Genomic DNA, 24,238 nt, shown 5'->3' with positions numbered 1-24,238 from the left:
TGAAGACTACTGTAGATGTTTTTGATATTGTTGGATAGGTCTCCCTGGGATAAGACTGGAAAGAAATCACTACAGATGCTATCTGGTGTAAGGTTCAGCATGAACCACCAACAAAACTAAAGCACTGGCCATCCATCCATCCATCCATTATCTATACCGCTTATCCTCGTGGGGTCACGGAGGAGCTAGAGCCGCGAGTCCTGTGTAACAATCTGCGTAATAACCAGCCTAGCTACTGCAAAATATGTTTAGGAACATAAGGTAAATAACTTGTAGTTGGATGCTAAACAAAACAAAACTTAAGGGAGACTTGCAGCAAATTAACCAATTTTGTCAACAAATCAAACTAAAACTGCAAAAGTCAGCGCAGAACACATTGTATATAGAGAGGTGAGTTATTTTCAGAGCTCATGTTTATCACTGGAAGTCTTGACATTAACTGTACCGTGAGCCAACAGCTTTTAAAACAGAGAGGAGAGAGCGGAATCTCCATCCAGCACCGTGCAAAAACACACTCAGATAGTACCCGCATTAAATAAGGGCAGCGCATTGTTGTGTTACAGGGCTTTCATGCATAATTTAGCATGATGGAAAAGACTGTCAAGCCAGCAAGCATAAAGAGAGAGAGCGCATGAGGATAAAGGAGAAAGACGGAGACAGAGGCCGCTCAGAGGCGATAATATAAGGAGGCAGAGAGAGAGACCAGAGTCAGCAGGGATCGCCTTTCATAATTCTTATGTCCCCAATCCAATAAATACAGTAGGTATAGTAAAAATAATATAATGTACATTGTGATAAATACAGCAATGGATAGAGATGACAATGTAAACAATGTGGTAATTAACAAAATGTCAAAAACAAAGATTTTTCTCCCATCCCTAAGAGAGACAACACATATTTAGAGAAAATGGATGGCCTGAAAGTAAACACATACAGTATATAACAATTGAAACATGTTTTAGAGTTTCAGTGACCATATGCATAGCTTAGTATTCAACAGTAAGATAATGATGATTGTTTTAGCAAGATGTTTGTTATAGATATACTGCTAAATAGCAAATATAATTTATGGAATTTGATCAAAATTTAAAACACATCCGTGGCTTTCGCTTACCACATGCCATTCAAGTGGCATTTTCAGGGACCTCCGGCACAGAGACACAAACAACAGGGTTGTAGACACCAGTTTGTTGTAGCGGGCTAGTTGGAATAAGCCCCGTAGTAGATGGACATGTCATGCCAAGGGCTCCTATCCTGAGTGTGTGTGGTGATGGGGGTTTTACCTGTTGCTCGTTAGACCAACCAATGAGCAACAGGTATGCAGCCACTCTGATCCTGGGGCCCCAATTACCTAGACCCAGGTCAGGTGTGGCTGTTCAAACCACACCATCCTCACCCCACTACATCAAACTTCATGAATACACTGATTACAGAAAGATGTATCAATTGTGACCGACCACAGACTTTAGGTACATTTGGTGGCTTTTGAATTTTTTTCACATCATTAAAAGTGAAGAATTAGAGCTTCAAAACAAGGTGTCAAATAAAGCAAATATTTTTAAAGCTATGACTTGTAAATGACAAGGGTGTGGCAAACTGTGATTCTGAGATAATCACCTTCAAAGTTGGCTTCACACTTGGCTTCATTCAGCCACCTCCCAGAATGCAAATGGTTGCCGCATGGCCCCTTGACACCCTGCTGAAAGGGGACTTGACAAACCTGCTGAATGGGACAATCTCTGCATTGCTCTTGTGTTTTGAAGGAATGTTAAACAGCGTCCTTGTCACACAACATCTTTTGTTTTAAAAATAGCTTTTATTTAAGAGTAAGAATATACATGTTTTATTAAAGTAGAATTATTTAGGAGTTTCGAAAGTGCGGACAACACAACAAAATGAGAGTCTATCAATAATATGAGTCCCTGTATATCATCCTTGGTGTGTCATTTAATAGTGCGTATGCCAAATATCTTCAAAGTTCTTGCAGTTATTATGTGGGCTAACCCCAACCCTACCCTAGCAACGGTCTCAGAGTGTTGAGTGTGAGTATGGGGCCTCTTTTCATTTAATTTTAGCCCCTGGCTGTATTTGCGGGTAAACTTGAGAATCTTGTCCATTGCTTCTTGTTCATAATCTGTATCACAATCCACAACAGAGTTCTTTGGTCATGAACTTCTCTGGGCGTATTGTTGGTCTTCTCCGGTGGTTCTTGAAAATATTCAGTTTCATCATCACATTCAGGTTGAAATCTGCTGTTTGAAAATTTCTCCAAGTCCAGGATAACTTTGCTATCCTATTCAGCATCGCTGTCGTTCTCTGCGTCGCTGTCCGAGAAATGACTATCATCGCTGAAAATGAAGTCCAGTACGCGCTGCTTACACTTACTTGGATCTATCTCACTGGTCAGATTAAGGTTTGCGATATGATTTCCATATTCCGCCACCGGCTTCTCGTAATCCATAACAACACAGAGACAAAAGTTTTCATAGACAAGTGAAACCGGATCCTGATGTCAGCCTAACTTCTTCGTTGGTATACCTTGGTATATGCCCCTTCACAATAATATCTCTGTGAATTTTTAAATATAGTACGATTTCAAGGTTGAACTCTATCAAAACGGTTTCACATAGTGACTTTACGTCATATGGAATATGGAGGAATGATCTTCACCTGGACGGTTGCTTTAAAGGAAACGATCGATCGGCGTTGTTCAGGGCTGTTCAGCGTCTCGGTAAGTGAACTGTGTTTCCCACTATGTAATCTCACGGAAATATGTAACTCCACGGTTTAACATTTTTCTATAATTCATACATCAAACTCGGTTTTGAAAATACATTGAGAGATCAAAAAAAAAAACACAAAGGAACACAAATCAAATTTTCCTCCTAAAAAGGTTTTTTCAACTAATTTGGCTGCTCCTGGCAATTTTAGAAATTTTAGTTTTGCTGCAGTGGGTCTGAATTTCAATTGAAATGCAACACTTGGGGAAAGGGCTGAAAGTGCTGTTACAGTGTACTAAAAAAGCATCACACTGTAACAATGACAACCATTATCAGTTAACAGATTTTGGGATTTCCAAAGAAGTGCTTTGTTATACCTGGCCACAATCAGTCCTCCATCCCCCTCCTGTCGACAGAGTTGACGGGGTCAATATGTCTTTACTTTTGAGTCTCTCGAGTTGAACTGCGACACAGAGCAATCCAATAGTGTCTCTTTTTCCCAAGTGCAAAACTGGCAAAGCCGCTGCCACTAGTAGATGCTGCTCTCTGAACGGTCATACAAGGCACCTGCTGCCTTACCTCAATGCACCGAGAGACACTTTTTAAGTAAGCGACTCCTTTATCCCATCTCCCAACGTGGCTCAACTCTGCTCAGCCGACCCGTTGTTTTGTTCCACCATCTCTACCCGTTGGAAATCAAAGCTGACTCAGCTCTTCTCTTCTATCCAACCCGTGTCTGTCCCATTCTGTCCACTTTCCCTGCTCCACGTAGATGGCAGGGAAAGGAAAGAAAGAAGGCCTGATTGAGGAGGTTTGGGCCATAGAACTCAAAGCAGGCGATGGGGTTTAAGACTCTGTCATGAAAGTGGACCAGAGAACCTTGTCCATTTTGAAGGACAGAGTTTGTATGGGACCGCTGGCATGATAACAGGTTTTTTTTTTACAGTATTACAGTGCTTTTACATCGGCCTTGAGGTCTGCCCATGCCAAGCTGGCACAAGGTGGGTTTTCGGAGATATTTTCCTTCAGTTAAAGCAAAAACTTATTTGAAATCTGAGAGGTTTCATAAAAAAATCCACTCCACTGAGGCTAAAATAGTCCCAGACCCCACAGCGACTGATGTCTCAACCTTGCGCCGTAAAGAGTCTTAAGACCCACGGCCAAACATCCTGCTTTCAAGCACCTGATGATAATATTTGTATTGATTCGAGGATGTGTCACGGTAGGTACCTCGTCCAGAATCAAGCAATCATGCTCATGTTTGCAGAGTTTAATATGTGTTGTAGTCCTGTGACAGTCCACTGCAAACACACTTAACGCTCGTGTGAGCATGAGTAAAGAACTGGGCTTGACAGAGCACTAATGGGATTCCCTTATGGGTCTTCAGAAGCTTTTCATATGTCTTAATAAGAATACGCCATGGTATAGCTGAGCCAAGCTACATAATGCGTGTGTGTGTGTGTGTTTGTGTATGTATGTGTGTATGTGTATCCAAGGTATGCCTGAGTCTCCTACGTGCCCTGAATATCAGTGAGTGTGTATTGTATTGAGCCTTTCTCCGCATGTGATCCTAATGCAGACCTGCCAAACTTGGGAAAATATGTGTCCCACCACAGCAAAACGTGTCATCTCGCGCATTTCAAAAATCGCCAGGAGCAGCCAAATAAGTAGAAAAAACATTCTTAAAGGAAAATGATTTTTCTTTCAGATTTGTGTTCCTTTGTGTTTTTTTTTTTTTTTTTTAATCTCTCAACGTATTTTAAAAACAGAGTTCGATTTATAAATAGTAGAAAATTTTTAAACCGTGGAGTTAAATATTCCCATTGGATGGAAACGCAGTTCACTTACCTTGACGCGGAACAGCGCTGAATAACGCCCGTCGTTGATTTCCTTTAATTCGAGCGTCCGGGTGAAGATCATTCATCCATTTTCCATGTGATAGTCACAATGCGAAACCGTTTTGATAGAATTCAACTTTTAAATCGTACTACTTTTACACACACGGAGCTACAGTTGTAAAATGGGCGTAGAAGAAGACGAAGAAACGCGTAACGCACCTACGTCACTTCCGTAAACAGACGGTTAGAGCGCAGCACGGGTGTGTTTCGGTCTCACTTGTCTCTGAAAACTTTCTCTCCGTATCGTGAAGGATTATGCGAAACGGGTGGCGGAGGCTCTCAATCGTATTTCGGACCTTAATCTCACCAGCGCGATGGATCCAAGTCAGTGTTAGCAGCGCGTACTGGACTTCATTTTCCGCGCTGGTAGTCAGTTCTCTGACGGCGACGTGGAGAACGACGATACTGAATCTGATATTACTCCCCAGTTGGAGAACATCTCAAACAGCGTATTTCAAACTTAATGTGACGATGGAACGGAATATTTTCAAGAACCACTGGGCGAGGCCGACGATTCCGTTGTTGTTCCAACGGAAGAAGTCGATGACGTGATGAAGTCCGTTGAGGTTGGTGACAGATTTTTAGATTTCAGATTTCTCATAATATTGATAGAATCTACATTTGTTGTGTTGTCCGTACTTTTAAACTCCAAAATAATTCCACCTTTCTAAAACATGTAAATTCTTACTGATAAATAAAAGCTTTTTTAAAAAACTAAATTGGCTGTGTGTTGTTGAGCTGTTCGTGATTGGCCCATTCAGCAGTATGTTAATTAGCCATGAGGCTTTGTTTGTCCGCCAACCCCATTTGCATTCTGGGAGCTGAATGAACCTTGTGTGGTGAAAACTTTGGAGGTGATTGGAGTGTCTTTAACAAGCCATAGCTTTAAAAATATTTAATTGATTTGCACAAGTGATACCTGTTTGGAAGCTAATTCTCCACTTTCAAATGATGCAAAAAAAAACAACTCGAAGCCGCCCAATGACCCTAAAGTATGCGATGGGTCACATATTTTGAGTACCACAATAGTGCAACAGGGAGTCTCTGTGGCATTTTGGTTACTGCAGCTAATTTCCAACCTGCAACCTGGAACTCTCATTGAGTTTTAGTAGGACACAACACATACCGTAACTAAGATGGAGCCGTCCACACGCTGACAAAGTGGCGTTTTCAGGGCCCTCCGACACAGAGACAGGCAATGGAATTCACTGGAAGTCATCCTTCTCTCACTGTGTAATAAACCAACAAAATAAAATGGAAAGATTCATTTTAGTTAGTCTCAAAAGAGAGTCAAAACTTTCATCTTCTTCTTCATCTTCTTCTTGTGCACTACAAACAACCAGAGCAGAAAATCCGCTGTATTGAGAGTGAAATGCAGTCTGCACAATTTAGGAATATTATCAGGTAAGACAAATAATTTATCTCATGTTCTACGTTTACCTGGAAGTACCTCCAAACAGATGACATTTTCTTTCTTTCGCTCTCTTTCTGAGCGTCAACTACACAACTATGTTACAATATGTTTGCTATCAGGTTTGAGTATCAGATCATTGTTACGAGTATGAGTACATGTAGCAGCGCAGTATCAGGCGTGTAAATTTGACCAGCACAGAATCGGATATACAGTGTCTGACACTGATCTGCCGGTCACCGGTCATGGCCGATCAAACTGAAAACAGCGCTCAGTGCATCTCATGTTTTTTATGTTAACATTACAGCCACATTTTTGTACTTGATTATTACTCCACTTCCCTTTTTACCTCCACTGCGTATCAGAGGATGTTGAGTGGGTGAGAGGAGGGTTACATAACCACAAGCACAAGGTCATAGCATCTGGTCCAAACCGATGAATGTAGTTTAAATACAGAATGAATGTACGGTATTGTTTTGCATTGATTGATTGTTTTCCGTAATTAAATTACAATAATATATATTTTTGTGTAGTTTCAGCTGGCATTTCGTGCCTGTGTATTTTGACCAGAAATTGCGTGGTTAGTACACAAAATGCGTGCAGGTTGGCAGGTCTGCTAATGCAGTATTAGCCGCTAAGCCTCTTAGCCACCTCAAAGATAGGCCTCCAACTCTCTCTGAGGTAAACACCCCCCCGCCGTTGAAAGCCTCCACCACAATTATCCCCAAATCCTGTCATTTCTGCCCTCCACCACCTGCCACCAACCTCCCTCCCCTGATGTTACGTCACCTGGGGCGAGTTTTCTACCCCCAAGACCAACCCTACCTCAGCTCATATCCCAAGGCCTTTTATTATTTATCACTCCGACACCAGTTTACCACCATCGATTGCTCCCATGTTAATTGAGGTAACGGGGCTTTTTCCACCAATTCCTCTATTGATCTGAAATGCCATCAGTCAGAAGCTTAATTTAGCAGCTAATAGAGGGTTGTGTGTGTGTGTGTGTGTGTGTGTGTGTGTGTGTGTGTGTGTGTGTGTGTGTGTGTGTGTGTGTGTGTGTGTGTGTGTGTGTGTGTCGGGTGGACATGTTTGTGTCAACAGGCCGAGCATTATATGATGTTTAGCTCAGACAGGGCTAACTTGACCAGAACGCTGAACACTTGGTTTGGGGAAGCGCAGTCATCTGTCACGGATAATTAATGGTTGCTTAACCAGTTCATTAACAAGTATGGCGATGCTTGTTGTGCCGTTAAGTAACCGGACGGGTTTCATTGAGAAATTACCGCAGATGAAGGAGAGCATTATCTATATAAACATAATTATTAAATGTTTACAGGCACTGGTGTGGAAAAGATATTTGAAAATAACTAAAATCCTGTACATTAAAGAAGAACAGCTGGGTGATGTCGGGGGGGGGGGGGGGGGGATCAAGATGGGTGCTTAGGAGCTGGCCTGTCTCATCACCGCATACTAGCGAAACAATTTAACACTGGCCCCTGCCCTTGAGGGAGCATCAATTAGGGCAATGAGGTGACATCTTGTGCCATCTACGTGCATCGTTTCAGTTCTCCACTCAGTGATAATAGGTTTCCTCGGGAGAAGCCAGGGAGAAGAATAAATTGGCCTAGGCTGGCGGAAGAGCAGTGTGACCCAGCCATGTCCTCAGTCAGCGCAACACTGTGACATTTTAATCTTGGTGAAAGTGACATAAACACAAACGCATGCTCGCGTGCACACGCACGCACACGCACGCACACGCACGCACACGCACGCACACGCACGCACACGCACACACACACACACACACACACACACACACACACACACACACACACGAGACACAGACAAAGAAATAAAATGCCTTGGGTGGGACTGAGCTTGAAGAACTGCCTAAAGTTACCAGCAATTGCCCACTTATTGACCTTTGAATCACTCACTTTTTCCGTGCAGTGCACTTGCTCAAGTTCACTGAAGGTATACACAACTATTGTGTTTGGCTGTGCTTGTGGATTGGTGTTTGAAAATGTTCCCTCCTGTTGTGGATCAAATAAGGTAAGGTAGGGTAAGGTAGATTGCAAGCATTTCATGGTAATGCTTAAAACAATAACATAGGGTATGTTGACAGTTTCTCTTGGAGTTTGAACACTGCAAAGAAAATGAGAAAATTGTCAAGTATGCCTTGTGGCAGAACATGGCTTGGCTGGAAATGGATTGCTCGCTGCATTTATCTCAAAAGGTAAGCAAAGTGTTGCTAATTTAAGCCATGCCGGTTCTACTTGTTTACCTATCTGTTTTCTGATGGATGAGATTGCCGCAACCTTGGACAAACAAAGCAGTGAATTCCTAGTTACCCTGAATCGTCCTCTATTTCTCTCTCTTTGCCAGAAGAAGTCGATTTTTTATTGTCACAAAGGTACATTGTTTCAATCTTTACATGAACTAGATTGAACTCAATAGTTTTCTTTCACCACGTCATTCTACACAGAGTAAAACCACCAACTGTCATTCCTGATTCCCCATTGTTGTTTACGTCAGCCGTTTCTGAGGAGACCATTTGAAGCCTCAAGTTTGGGTTTATCTGCCCCACCATCTCGGCAGGAAATGGAGCCAAAATTGGATAAATTTTGGCTGTGAGGTGTCTGAGGTGGTGTGTTGAGGTGGAACAAGTCAAACCAGCAGATTCAGAGGAAGGAAGAAACACGCCACAGTTGCTTGAATGCAAACGGGAAAACTGTCAATCAAGGCAACGACACCCCAAAAAATACTTCTCTTTAAACCTCAAAATACTCTTTATGGAACATTAACCATCACAATTGAAAATCATGGCAGGCATTAGAAGGAGCAAACATACCTTTTGAGACCCTGAAGAGTTGTGGAAAAAAGCCATTGGTTTTCTATTTCTAGTGAGAATTTTCTTACTTTTTCAATTATATTTCTGGATCTGGCATCTATCGACCATCTAGCAGCAATTAGCCATTTGTTGAAGCTATTGGTTTCAACATTCAGCCAAAATAGTTGTCACTTGGGAATAAGTGAGGTAGCGAATTTAGATTGATATAGTTGGATGTCATAACTTAAACAGAAATTAATGGCCTTGTATCATTTGACCTTACTGTGAGACAGAAAAAGATCAGGATCAGGGCCTAAACTTGGGAATTATTGAAGGAGAGGGAGGGAGAGCAATCAATAACATAAATTAAATAAATACTCAAGCAAAAATAACAGAAAAAATCATGAAAAATCATGTTTAACGCAACTCCCAAATTGCCACTGTCTATATTCTGTAATCAGCCCAATTCCGGCGCTGTGTGTGTGTATTAATGTTTATCTGTCTTGCAGAGGGGGCTGGCACACGGGCTCATCAGCAGCCCAGCAGCGGAATGCCATTCCTCCAGTGCCCGAGATGATCATTATCAACCTCACTATTATAATAATCATCATTTGTTATTTATACGTGTGGCCAGCGTACCTTATTGTTTAAGGTGACAATAGAAACTCTCGCCATGTTGGTGCACCGTGGCCAGTAAGACTCTCCCTCGCTAAACCCTTACCTGCGGGCAGAGACTCCCACAGCCTGTTTATTTCACAGTCTTCTGATCTATATGGCTTAAAGCCAATTTCCAACTAATTGCAATTGGTAACGGGAACGTGGTATTAAAAAGTGTCTAAATGATTTCATGAACCAGGATATTCTTTTGGCTTGAACACATTTATTTTTTCCTGTATGTAACCATGTTTTCAGGACACTAAATTTCCCACAAAGAAAGATATTTATTTGACAGAAGATGCCCCTGGACATCCATGCAAGGGTTAAGATTTGAACATTGTCACCTTTTTCACCCATCGTGAGTTTTCACTTCTGAGACTTTCAATTGCTTTATTCCTCATTCAATGTGCTTAGCAACGTTGGCAATTTGCAATAGTCTCACTAAACTAATTACTCTGCAATGAGAAACAGCAACAATATTCATTACAGTTCAGTCACACTGGAACCATATTTGGGAGGGGGTGCAGCATACAGTCTGGGGGAAAAAAAACAATCGCGTACTGCTTGTTTTCTGGTCCGCAATTTTATTGGTAAATGGCTTGCAATTTCTTCATTTGACTTCTTGGAAAGTACTGAAAAATGAATTAAAATGAATCTTTACTGCACACACGGGAGAAGTCGGCAACAAACTTGTATAGCGAAGTTAAGGATGACTCTTCGGATAATCCTGAGCCCCGCCCTTAGACTGCTTATCATTGCCAAAACTGGACAGTATAGATCTAATTACAAAGTTATTTCTATTTAAGTCATGCATGTAAAGGATGATGGATTTTATAAGTCAGGCTGAGCTCAACTCTTTGGCAGGCAATTACAACAAGCCTATAGGTAGACATGTAACTCCTTTGTCAGTTTAGCAAGGCCAGATGCACCCTACTTCCAACATGCCTGTTTCATTCAACACACATATGTTGTTAACTACTACTATTAATTACAGGCCATATACTTGGAGTGTAACATTGTACAAAACTTGCGACACATGCCTTGGTTTTGGGTCCATGATTCATTAAATTTTTGGTGCCACTGGAATGAAAATGCCAATGTGTCAACATTGCCTATAAAAAGGGCTGATGTGCGAGCAAAGATATTGTCCCCAGAAAACATCTGCCCCAGACAGTGAGGTAGCATATAAATGTTTGGGCTTATTTGTTTGGTAATTTCTGACCGTGGCATTTCTCACCCTTTTCTCTCATAGTTAGTCCATCTTCAACATTTGTTTCCATGGAATTGATGTCATGCTTTGGAAGAAGAAGAATTAATTTAAATAATTTAAATCATTCATTGAATCATTGAGGCTTCTTTTCAGTGCTCGTTTCCATTGCCGTTGTGCCATTGCCAAGTTCATAAGAGTTTGAGGATCTCTGTTTTCTCCTCTGAGATCTACACATCCAGGCCAGGAAAAATTCAATGTGTTTTCTGTTCCTGTTCTTGAGGCCTGTTCTGTCCACGCTGAGAAAACAGCCGCGAGCTGCTCAATGTACCTTCTCCAGCAATTTTAGTCTATGGGGGCATCACAACCAAGCATTTGGTAGATTGAGAAATATTGCTTTCTCTCAACCCTTTAGTTATCCAATATGTTTCCTTTGTTTCTTCTGACAATTGTGTGCTTGTGTTCTGCTCATAGAGGGTTTGCCAAACATTAATCTTCCCATTCCACTGTGCTTTCAGTTATTGGGCAGTCACAGTTAAGTCGCTCTCACTTGCCCTATATGTCGCTAGTCAGAGCAATGGCTGATGCCATTGATAATTTATGGACAACCACAGCTTTGGCAATACTTTCAATGCTGGCATTACTTTCTGTCTGAAATGCAGCTAACAGAGAATTTCATAGAAGGACTCAATCGCATGTTTAAACATATCTTTAGTCCCTACCCTCCCCAAAACTGAGAATGGTGCCAGATCCAATGCGATAAAAATATTGATTGCAATTATTATCACTTTGGGTCGGTCTGAATCTTCAGTGTGAGGCTACTTTAAGACTGTAGGGTGAAGGAATTCCATCTCAGTCCATTTTTTTTGTTTCCTGGCATGGTAATAAACACACAGGGAAATGTTCGAGCACATTAAGGAATTTCACATATCTGAATCACAAATTCGATTAAAATTCAGCAATACCTACAGTCCTAATCTCATCCACTGCTCTTTGCCCATTGCTAATGTAGTTCACCAGAAATCCATTATGTACAGTATGTACTGTATATACTATACACAGGATTCTTGAATGATTCTGAAGTGGGATTTTGTGATGCAAATGAAAGTGTCTTTCATTTGCCTTTGCCATGCTACCAAGACAGGCACATGGTGAAAAAATCATTTTAGAAGTGTTGACTCAATCTTTAGAGCTCAAAATGTAGCTCACCTGTTTACATTGCTGTAGTTGAAATGGAAATGATAATGTAAGCAGCAAACAATATGTCCTTGTCATGAAAATACATTTCATGGCTATGGGCTTCTTGGTGTGTGCTTTGTGCATATGTCTCTAAATGTGAAGCTTGTAAATGTATGTATAAATGTTCGTTTAATGCAGTATGTAAATACATTACATGCAAATGAGAAGGCATCTCTTCTTCCCTCTTACGAGCATTGAATTTCCAGGGTGTTAATATGACAATGAAGATAACAATATGTAGGCAAGTATATATAATATGTCCAAATATATGTTGACAAAACCAGTCATTGTCCATATCATGACATTTTCAAATGTATCTACCTTTCCTCTTCATCATGAAAGCCCTTGGAAAATACTATATGTGGAAAGAGGAAAACAATGAAAAATGGATGTGTTGTAAGAAGCAGTGTACCGGAAAGACCTCCCTTTCTTCCTTTATAGCTGTTTACAGCTGCAAGACTTACAAAAAATTTGTTTGTGGTGAACAAACTTTGAAATGACTTTTCTTGGAGACTCTCCAGGAAAAGTGGATGAACAAGTGAAAGTGCTTGTAAATAAATCTCCAAGGGGAACAAGCTCTGGGTATTTGGCATAATTCATAATGAATGTGATAGAATAAAAAAAAAAATTTTAGAATTCCATTCGCAACTCAGAGCCAACCGACTCTTCTGACCCTCATTCATCGTTCAGGAAGTCTTCCATTACTCAGTGTGCATTACACCAACTGAGTTGAAAACTTGAACAACTCTTTACTGAGTGACTTGTCAATTACCAAATCTCAAAGAACCATCAAACTTAACATCACTACTACTTCTGACTTATGCTGCTATTCTCTCTGGAAACAGCTGCATTACATTTAGCAGACGCTTTTATCCAAAGCAACTTACAATTATTCAAAAACCGACAGACGCAGCCATCAGGAGTTAAGTGTCTTACTCAAGGACACTACAGCATGCTAGCAGGAGGAGCCTGGGATCAAACCAGCAACCTTCAGATTACTAGACGACCAGCTCTACCTCCTGAGCTACCGTCCCCACTGCATTCCATGAATTAGTGCAGCCTGCAATTTTGATCTTGCATCACCAAAGCTATTTTCAATTGTATATTTTAGGAAGAATTTGAAAGGTAGTATGCCACGGCACAGTGGGTGAAAACACTACCCTAATCCATCCCTCTTTCAACTAGTTACTCTGTCCCCTCGAAGAAGATAATAAAATCCTTCAGCTGACACGTTGAACATGTGTCACATCTACGAAGACTCCCAAAACCGACAACTTTGCGTTGCAAAATCACTGCAGATTCGATTCACCAAGATTAATTAAGTAGCATTACGGCTGTGGGCTGGACCGACCTAATTGTTGTTTTTGTTGACGGGTGAAGCTGACTGGGGTGAAGGAGTGGGTAGGGGTTTTTGAGTGACAACCCTTCCTCTCTGCCCCTTGGGGACCCTTTTGACAAAGTGATTAGTTTCTCTGTCTGCCATCTCCAGCGATTTAAATCCGTTTTTTGAAAATACGCTCATTAATATCAAATCCATGCAAAGTTGCCCGCATGCACAAACATAAACACACATGCAAATTTATGCTGACAGATGTGCACACACACACACGCACACAGCTCTCTCGGCTCACTTACAATTCATGTCTATCATTGCCAAACACTTGTCAACATAATCTTTGAATTTATTCAGTGGTATGCACAAGCTCAACACGCATCGCGTCCGTGTAAACAGCTTCTGGAATTTGCTAAAGAAACGACTGTTTAGCTTCAAAGGTTTGAGGAGTCGATTGACACGCTTGCGTAATTCAAATGAATGAGGGCTTGTCAAGTGCTGTGCAAATCGGAGGAAGGAAGAAGGAAAGAAAGATGTTGGGGGAAAGTTTGTTTGTTTTGTTGAAATATAGAAACAGTAATTCCGAATCTTTTCTCGGCCACCACACACTTTTTCCACTAATTCCACGGCGCTTTACCACTATCCTGATAACCACTACACTTTTCACAAGACGTCACAAACACATTGACCCTGTGGTTTTTATTATTGTGGCCTAATAATGACTAATGGTGCAAGATTTGCAAATTGATTGGTCATAGCGAACAAATGTTTTACCGACTTGCGGGTTGGAGTCAGTCCAGCAAAAGAGTGAATCTTCGACCCACAAACTGAAAATAGTTTCTGAGGACTACATAAAAGTCCTTGGCAAAAAAGGTGAAGGAATCTGGCAAAATTCATATTGAATGTGACTGATTTACACTTTGCAATCCACTAAAATAAATGATCTTTTCACAATTAAATTATTCGTGGGAGAATTCCATTTACAACTCAGAGCTTAACGGACTCTTTCGACTCTCATTCATCCTTCAGGAAGTCCTCTGTCTCTCACCGTGTGTTACACCAACTGAACCAAATGAACAAAGAATCAGAAGATGGAACAAGTCTTTACTCATTACTGAGTGACTCGTGAATTACTGAATCTCAAAAAGGAGTCAAACCTTTAATCACAACTAATAGTATTCACTTCCAGTGTGAAGCTTCAGCTTGTTTTGATGAATACATAGCTGCTATTCTGGCTGGAACTGATGAATTAGCACAGCATTGCAATTTTTTTCTTGGAATTCACTGATATAGGTTATCACTCAAGTCACCACATTTATCGATCCAACACAATCCAACATACAGATCAAACAAGTTTTCAGCGAGCGCTGATCCATTCGATCCATCTTCCAAGACGTCCCGGACCCCTCTTATCTCCCATCTTATCCAGATAATATTGGCTCCAGGGCCCTTTCTTTATCCTGGTATTGTCAAGACCTCTTCTTCTCCTGCCCTGTCTGAAAAGAGATGGAGAAAAAAAGAAGAGGGGAAGCTTTTACTTTGCACCTCCTCCTCCATGAACTGATCTAATCTGCCCTTTCTACTCCCTGCAGAGATAGTAAAGCAGAGGCAAAGAGCCAAAGCAAAGCACGGTCATGCACACACACACACACACACACACACACACACACACACACACACACACACACACACACACACACACACACACACACACACACACACACACACACACACACACACACACACACACACACACGCAGTCATATTTCCATTCTCGACCCCCATCCCCTATTCCTCATTGTGTAACCTAATGAGGCGTCTTGAATATGTGGCCGGCATATATACTGGCCCTATTTCTAATGGTGGAGGAGGAGGTATTTGGATAGATGAGCAAGGTAATCTCACATGAAAGTAATTTTAACACAAGTCCAAAGATGCAGAGCGGGTGGAGGAATATCGGCTTTCCCATCAGCTATTTGTCATGCTATTGTGGGAGCTACTCCAGTGAAATACAAAAAGGTCACAACGCAAGCAGACATAACTCAGCTAAAAAGGGAGAAAATCCATCGCCAAAACAAGTGTGAGAAAGAGATGGAGGAAGGAGAAGGAAAGGGAAGGCGAGAGATGCAAGGGCGAGATATTCTAGGTTCAACCAAGAGTGAGAGAGAGAGGAAGAGATTAAAAATGGAGAGAACACAAGCAACACAGGATCAAACGCTCGCCACTGGGTAATATCTTAACGGCGTCGGTAGCAGTGTAATAGTCGAGAAACTCCCGCGCATGTCCCCATCGGAGGACGTCGGGTTGATTCCTGATCCTGTGAGGTAATTGCAGCACATGCTCAATATCATGCATGGACACTCATTCTGGTTTGTTTAGTTGTTAGTTTGTGGTATAAGTAGGGATGAGCGAGTACACCATTATCCAACCAAGTGTCATGCTTTTTCGTGCTCATAGTCATGAAAATGGATGAATTCAAATGTAAAATGCATAGATTAAAATTTTATTCTGACTGGCATTTCTCTGTCGGTACCTCACAATGGTGCCAACAGTGTGCAGGTGATAGGGGCCCGTGCTCCGACGATACCAATCCAGGCATAATCGGCGCACCAGAAGAGTGTGTTTTTGATTTTTAAATGTTGGTTATTTTATCTGCCTCGGTTTCCTTATGGAATGAATCAAGCACCGTGCATAATCTCCATCACCGTGTTTAGTGCTCATAGTCATGAAAACGTATCTATTGAATCATGTCCCGGAGTACTTGTTTTATGCTACATACTCTATAACGAAAAATAAACCAATTCATTTCAATGGGGAGATTTTATTCGACTTCGATATTAACATTCAGTGAGAACTAGAATTTATTAAGTAAAAATATAGATGTCCCCCGCGACCAGAACTTGTTTGTGATGGCATATCATAGGCGCAATATCTTTTCTGAATAGGATGCTAAAACAGGGCAGATAGCGAACACAATTGATGTGCAATTAATGGTGCTATTAGCAGCCTTAATCCATTTCTTTGTGAATTCGCCCCACAGTTTTTTAAGTCATGTTTGCATGCAGAAGATTGCATTTTTATGCCTATAATAATCAACAAAAATACCAACAACAAATACATTTAATACAATATAATACAATACATAATACAATTACATTTCACTGCATATATGTATGAAAGTATGTATATGTATGTGACGAATAAACCTCTTGAATACATATTGGTGATATTTGTGACAAAGATACAGCATTTAAATGGAAATTCTTCATTGAACTTGTTAAACTGATCGACAGACCAATGTCTTTGTGGCCAGCAAATGCATGGTGTGTTTAGAACAGAACTATTGTGTGTTTAGAACAGTAGCATTGTTCGTTTAGAGCAGCAGTGGAAGTGGCAGATTTCACACCTCCTGTGTTCCCTTTCATGAGTTTTAAGTCCCAGAAGACCAGAAGCTGAATGAGAAGATAGTACTCTGTACTCTGACATAACTGAGTCAAGTTGTAGCCTATGTATTTCTTCCTTTAGGGGAGTAGAATAATGTTTCACAGTTTAAGCATGCTGTTCATAATACACAAATGTATTGTGAATTGCTTAGTTGTTTAAAAGAGGGAAAAAGTTTGGTGTCTGTATTGGCCTATACTCAAGGTTCCGGTATCGGTATTTGTTTTGTAGATGAAAAAGTGGTATTGAGCCATCCCTGGTAAATGATGTGGTGTGTCGACGGAGGCCAGGTATATTCCTCAACAAATTAGTCGCTAGTAAGACATGCATGCCATTTATCACACATGAATTCCTTTCATTTTTAGGTTTGAAATAATTGTACTACTTTACCTAAGAGGCAATTGCATCAATATGCATAACAAATGGAACATAATTGTAGTTTTTGTATTAAGGTTGTACTAAGGTTAACATTAGTGTTTGAAACGGTTATAAATAATTGCGTAAATATTTCGCAGTGTATATTATAATTAGTTTTTGCTCCTGTAGAAGACACAAGTCCGTATGATATCAACCTGGTTTTAAGAACAACATGTTATATGTCAGGAGGCTCTGCCACTTAGGGGCTATGCTCCTATTGGTATATCGCCAACCGCGGCTGGCAGAGTTGTGCGACCCGACGGCAGGTGGCGGAGCGGAGCATGATCTCACTGGGCTCAAGGATCTGCCGCACCTTCTGCGCCGTGCCTGCTGCTCTGTGCATCATACAGTGTCCTGCTGCTGCTGTACAATGCCTGCCGCACCATACCAGCCGTAAAGTGAGCCTGCCACATGTAATACTTTACGGAATGTGTGCAACTGGACCAGGCTGTCGCGGTATCAGGGAGACATCTCCATTCCTTTCCACAGAAGGAGACGACAAAGATGCCCTCAGCATGGGTGAAGGGGACACCTCCCAGTTTCCCTTGTTTTCCAGTGTCGAGCTGAAGGTGAGGCCTCGGTCACGTCAGCCCACGTCAGCTCCCCTGTGGGGAGCTGTACAACCCCTCCAGACAGATTTCCACAGCATCCTCCTCCATCTACCTGTCCCAGGTGCAGGCCGCATGCAAGGATCGTGTCACTGTCAGTGGTTACCTGGAGATATCTCAGACTTCCATGTGCGAGTCTAAGAAAGCGGCACTTAATTACATGCCCATCTCAAAGACAAGATGTTCGGGGGCGCTCTCACCGAGACAACCCACTGCCTACGGCAGAGAGGAGGACAGGAGACAGCGCTCCCTACAACAACTGTTGGCAGGGAAAAGAATGGCTCCCAGGCCCTGCCCAGCTACGGCTATAAGGCTCATTCATGGCTCCCAGGCCCTGAATGTGCCTTATAGCCGGAGCTGCCGTCTAGTGTCCATGGCACCTGGGTGTAAAACAGAGCGATGGGCCCAAGACCCCTACATTCTACCTCTCTGCCATGACAGACTCACTCTGAGCATGCACTGCGTGAGATTTATGGAGCGTTTACGGTGTTCGTGGGCACGTGCCATGTCCAAGCAGGATTCCCAGGGTTGGGAACCCGCCCCTCGTGGGACACGCTGCCTCCGAGGTTGTGAAGTATAATGGGCACCTGAACCTCCTGGACCACCGACATGACTGGGGCCCAAGCGTGTTCACACACAGTATCTCGCAGCTGGGTACATGCTGTACCCAATCGGGACTCCCACAGCTATACGAGGACAGCACCGCCTCTGAGCGTGCAGTGCACAACAAGCACCTGCACACCCGGACCAACAGCATGGCCAGGGCCCAACGTGTTCACACACTGTGGCCATGGTCACATCTCACTCCGTGGAGGCGCACATGCCCCAGGCAGCGCATGATTATCCCTTTAATGATGGGCCCCCGTTGGAGCGTGGGCCATCAGGGACCTGGAGTGACCTGGTTTGGTGAATGCCCTCCAGCTAGTCGCTCATCCCCTGTGTGAGTGCTATGCCAGGTGACATCTCCTTTGAGTGCTGTCCCGATGGACAGGACACTACAAGGGGTTACGCATACAATTCCTTCGTACCCCACTGCCCTTTCTGCAGCTCTGAATGCAGAAAACGCAGTTCTCCTCAGCAGGGGAGCCATGACGGTGGTGCCCACAAAACTTCAGGGCAGAATTTTAGCTACTTCCGGTTTCAGAAGCGTATGGGGCATATGCCTTGATCTACTCACAATGAATTGCCACATGGCGACTCGCCCATTTTGCATGCTTACCGTGAAAGTGCTGACCCGAAGCCTACCTCCATGTCCTGATAGCACCAGAACACAGGAGTAGCCAGGGGTAGCCTTCAAGTAAACCAGAGTACCGTCCAGCTCCCGGCTTGCTCTGTCCGTGTTTTCCCGCTTTGTTGATACGGTGCTATTGGCACTGTGTTGTCAAGGTGTCAAAATGTTGATATAACTCAATGACCTCCTGATCCTCGCTCCCTCCGTGGAGTTAGCGGTTCCTCACACCAGACTTGGGTTTCACGATCAACCTCAACCTCTGTAAAGCGTGTCGGGATCTTTACACTCTGTCCGTACAACCTGCCTGCTTAGTCATTGATGGTGATCACAGTCTGTGTCCTGGGCATGCATTAGCATGCTATGTTTTAAGAGAACAATTGTCATGACAACTGCTTCTGTGCCCTGCACAGCACATATCTCATTGGCTATGCGAATGTATCGCGATAACTTATGAGTAAGCTGGTCGAACTACATCGACCCCTCTCCATTCCCGCTCTACTCAAGGTGTAGCAGCTTCTACTGCCATTTTTAGGGGCATCGGGTTCCATAATATTTGTACAATGGCGCCATGGCGGTCGCTGTCCCCATTTGTGTGTTTCAACCTGTGCGATGTTTCGGAAACGTCGCTTTCCTAGTCGATGCTTGGCATTGCGGCAGACTGTACTTAGGTAATATTGACTGTTGCCGTGTATGTAGATTGCGTTCATTGCTGGCATTGGCTGCTTCAGCCTGCACCCTGAACCATTACGCACGTGGGGCGTGTTCGGGTCCATCAAGGAGTAGAGTATCCGGTGTCTCCACCCCTAGTATACCAATAGGAGCATTGCCCCTAAGGGGAGGAGCCACCTGACGTAGACCGAGAGTTACTGTAGCTTTGTAACTACAGTTCTATTAAGGAGGTTTTGCCCCTTATGATTTTATACCCCACTGGACCCCATGAGTCTTGCTGAATTGGTTTCAGAGGATGAAGCAAGCACATCATAGGTTAATATTCGCTATGCTGCTCCATCCTGATTGGCTAAAACGAGTAGATGATTGCATTTCAGTACTTCTGCATACACTATTGGAGATATACCAATCGGAGGCATAGCCCCTTTGTAGGTACAAAGCTACAGTAACTATTGTTTTATTTGCAATGTCATGGAGACTACGCTACCCATAATCCTAAATGTCACAGCGACATCTTTATTAGTGGAGCTCACATGGAGATGTTTACCCCTCTGGCTGATGGGAACACAGGCATAAAAATGCTGATATTTATTTTTTAGTTCAATTGTATCTATGAATGAAAGTCAAAAGGAGGGTATGACCCTATATGACCCTGTATGAATGTACAGTAATATACCATTGAGAGAAACAGCAAAACCAGTATCCTGCTTTTATTTTTTGATAGAACAAAATTTAAACTTGTGCATTTTGTGACATACTTTCATCAGGTTAGTCTTTGTTTTAGTGTACATATCTGCGCCCCACTCCTTCCCAGTACCCCCCCTCCTCTTCTAAAATCCCCCAAAATCTCCTAATTTAAATAAAATGGTTTAAATTTTTGTTATGTGAAGCATGAAAAAAGTCAGCTAATCGTACTCCGGGACACAATTCAATTGATTAATTTTTATGAATATGTGGATGGTACCTCAGGCGGTAGAGCTGGTGGTCTAGTGATCTAAAGGTGGCTGATTCGATCCAGGCTCCTCCTGCTAGCATGCTGTAGTGTCCTTGAGCAAGACACTTAACCCCTAATTGCTCCTGATGGCTGCGTCCGTCTGTGTTTGAACAATTGTAAGTCGCTTTGGATGAAAGCGTCTGCTAAATGTAATGAATCGAGCACATTAAACCGTGATGGAGATTATGCACGGTGCTTGTTTAATTCCATAAGGAAACTGAATCAAATCAAATAATCTACTTTTAAAATAAAAACACACTGTTCTGGCGCACCGATTACGCCTGGGTTGGTCCTGTTGGAGTGCAGGCCTCTATTGGCACCATTGGAGAGGTACCGACAGAGAGTTACTGATTGTGTCCTAGTGGCTCATTCAGATAAGCGTGCCTACCATATAGGCATGCATACATTTTTTTTCAGGTATTCAAAGCCCATCATTTGCAGCATTTTTGAGGGGACATTCCTGTCAACCAACCCCAAAAGCTCTGATGGCCGTTTAGCTAACTGGTTTAGGACATCTGCTCCAGTCGGACCGTGTGCTTTATCTTAATACCGATCTGCACTATTTGATGCAAAGTAGTGATGAAACGTTTGACTTTGTTCTTTAGGAGTGCGTTAAATCGTGAGTCGGTGTCCTGCATGTGAGTCTGGCTGCAGCTACCAAGTCAAGTGAATGAGTTGTACACTATAAACAAATCATTCACAAGTCTTGCGTCACTAATACGTTTTTTCAGTCAATGTACTGTAGATCGGTTGTTCTTCTTTTGTTCATTAAATAGAAAAAAAAATCTGATCTAAGCTGACAAGACAGGTAATCTCATGGTGTCTGATTGGTAAACTGACAACAACAACAATCTCAATCACAGCATTGTATTACGAAAGGTATACATGTGTGCCATGAATTTTAGAGATTTAAATTACAATTTTAAGGGGAACTCATTTCGCTAGCTTATGGACATATTGGTGAACAAACAGGATTCAGCGACATTCACTTCTGCAGACCAAGCGTAAATTGTTTGACTCCACCAGGTGCATTTAGCTGGTGAAAACCTATATACGAAGATTTACAGCTTGGGTGTAAAGCAAAATATTGGATGTTGTAGCATACCACTATTTAACAATTAATAATTAACAATTAATAATTAACAATCAATAATTAAGTAATAATTTAGTATAATTGTTAATAATTGTTTCGTCAGGGCACCACTCCCGTGTTGATTTAGTCGGGAGAAACAAATTAAATGGGTTTAATTTGGGTTAATAAATCGTTAAGCCTAATTAATCGGTCTAAGAAGGATGAAATTTCTTGACTGTTTACATTGACCACTGAATTCAACTCTTAAGGAATACCAACAGACAACCTCTTTCTCATAAATGGATTCATTGTATCATACTAATCTACTTGAACAAATGAAATAATAGTAAAGATAAAAAAAATAAAACAATAAAATATATGGTGAGGAAAATAAAATGGTAAATGCAAGAAATGATCGACAATGAATGCAGGATTTAAAAATGGTGACACAATTTAACTCAGAAACAATAGTGAGTTTGAAAGTTATGTCACTCTGAAGATGAGAAACTCTAATTTGAGTAGGGTATTTGAGTTCTATCAAGGGGGAATTAATTAAATTTGACAGATCAACCCGTCATCATTATTGAGCAGAATTAGAAGCCTATAAAAGTCTGACGGATCGCCAAATCGTGGAAAGGAGTTTAAGAGGCTCTCCAGAGCTTACATGGGCCAAGTGTATTTTGTAGGTAGTTGCTGCCACTCGTCTCGTCCACCGGTGATTTTCATCCACGTTGTGTGAGATTCAGCAGTCGGCGGTTTGGACAGGCCAGGAAGCTCCAATGTCCCAGGCAGGCCTGAACGGTTCTCTGGCTTGAGAAGGCTTGGTGTGGGATGCTCCCGGGACCGTGGTGTCACTGTCACAGAGTCGATCTTGGAAAACTAGTTTGACTCTCAGATGACTTCCGGATTGAATGGCGATGACTTTGTTTAGTGTCGAATCGAATCAATCTGACTACACTAATTTAACCAGTTAGGCTTGCATCTTTGGTGGATCAGTTGAAAAACAAAGAAATTAAAATAATGTAACATTGCGAAACCGCAAGGTTTAGTGATAAAATAAATAAATACATAACATAATACGAAAATAAGAAAATACAATTCTTCAGCTGGGTGGCTGGAGCAGGCTCATTTAGCAAAATCTAAATTGCGCACAAACTTTAGTGAAACAAAGACTCCAGCCACCCAGATAGATTACTGTGATTATTTACAATAAAATACAATAAACTTCTTAGACACTGGGCTGGGGGGAGGGGGTTGGGAAAATTCCTTCTTGGAAATGGCGGTGGAGGCGTGGTTTTGTATTTCTCCTGATTCTCAAAAAGGCAACAGAGTTTGAGTGCCTACTCAATTTTAACTGGCTGTTAATTATTTCGAACTAGGGAAAGTAATTTATAATAGTCAGTAGTCACATATCTTCACACAACACTATGTTCAAACCAATCACAATTCACAATGTAATCTCTCGTGACAATGTTTCTATAGAATCAAATGGGTGTATGGTTTAAACACATGGTTCAGGCATCAGTCATCTATCCCAACCATTCTCTCAGTAACATAACATTCATAACAAATTAACTATTTAGAAGATTGCTAACTATTACAACCTTTAACACTTAAAAAAAATGCATGAAATCATAATCTTTATTCTGATTATATTACACACAAAGGGTACATTGTAATACTGATGAATGTCGCGGTTTCCCTAGATGGAATCCTGGCAACATGGAGGTTAATACATTTGAACAGCATTATTGGTAACCTCTGCAATTTACGTCGTACAGCGATGAGAGTTGAAAAATTCCATAGAACATCTGCAGAAAGACAAAAGAATGTGGGTTCCGGGTGGAGAGAGAGAAGGGGTCCGTTGGTTAAATCTTGTCCTGGGATCACTAATTGAGCCATTTGGCCCCTCTGACACCTTTCCTTGTTCGGCCTCCTGGGGTGAAAATCCACGTCCCTGTCTGGGGAGCAACAAGTTAGTTTCAAGTTAGTTTTAGTTTCTCGGAGGAGTGTACTGTGCAAAACCATATAAATACTACATCTATTGTGCCTGTTTAGCATGTCTATTGTAACAGTGTAAGGTGGCAAAGGTTATGATTATAGGAGAAAATGTCAAACATGGTATCAAATGTCAGTTGTACGATTAAAATAGCCACTGTGAACAAATGAGCCTCGGCACATACTGGCTATTGACAGAATCCCATATTGTCCCTAATGAAGGTCGTGTTTCTTACACTCGAACCCCTGGTTGACTCATGGAGAACAATAGCCTACTTCTACAAACCTTACACCAACGGGATGAATGCCGCTGGTGGTTGTTTTTGGTAAAAGCCTCTCCACTAAACACACAAGTCTGTAGTGGAACCATGGACTGTATAGGAAATGGATGGCATGACCCCAGTGACTCACATAGAGCTATTTTAAAGCGAAAAAACATGGTGGTCTAGTTGCAGCCATGACTCAGAGATGGCCCTTCCACTGAACTGGAGGCCGTCAATAGGAAGAGTCAAT

Source organism: Zeus faber, assembly GCF_960531495.2.
Source record: "Zeus faber genome assembly, chromosome: 1".
Classification (NCBI taxonomy): domain Eukaryota; kingdom Metazoa; phylum Chordata; class Actinopteri; order Zeiformes; family Zeidae; genus Zeus; species Zeus faber.
The sequence above is the reverse complement of the archived record's forward strand: the minus strand, read 5'-3'. Positions refer to the sequence as shown.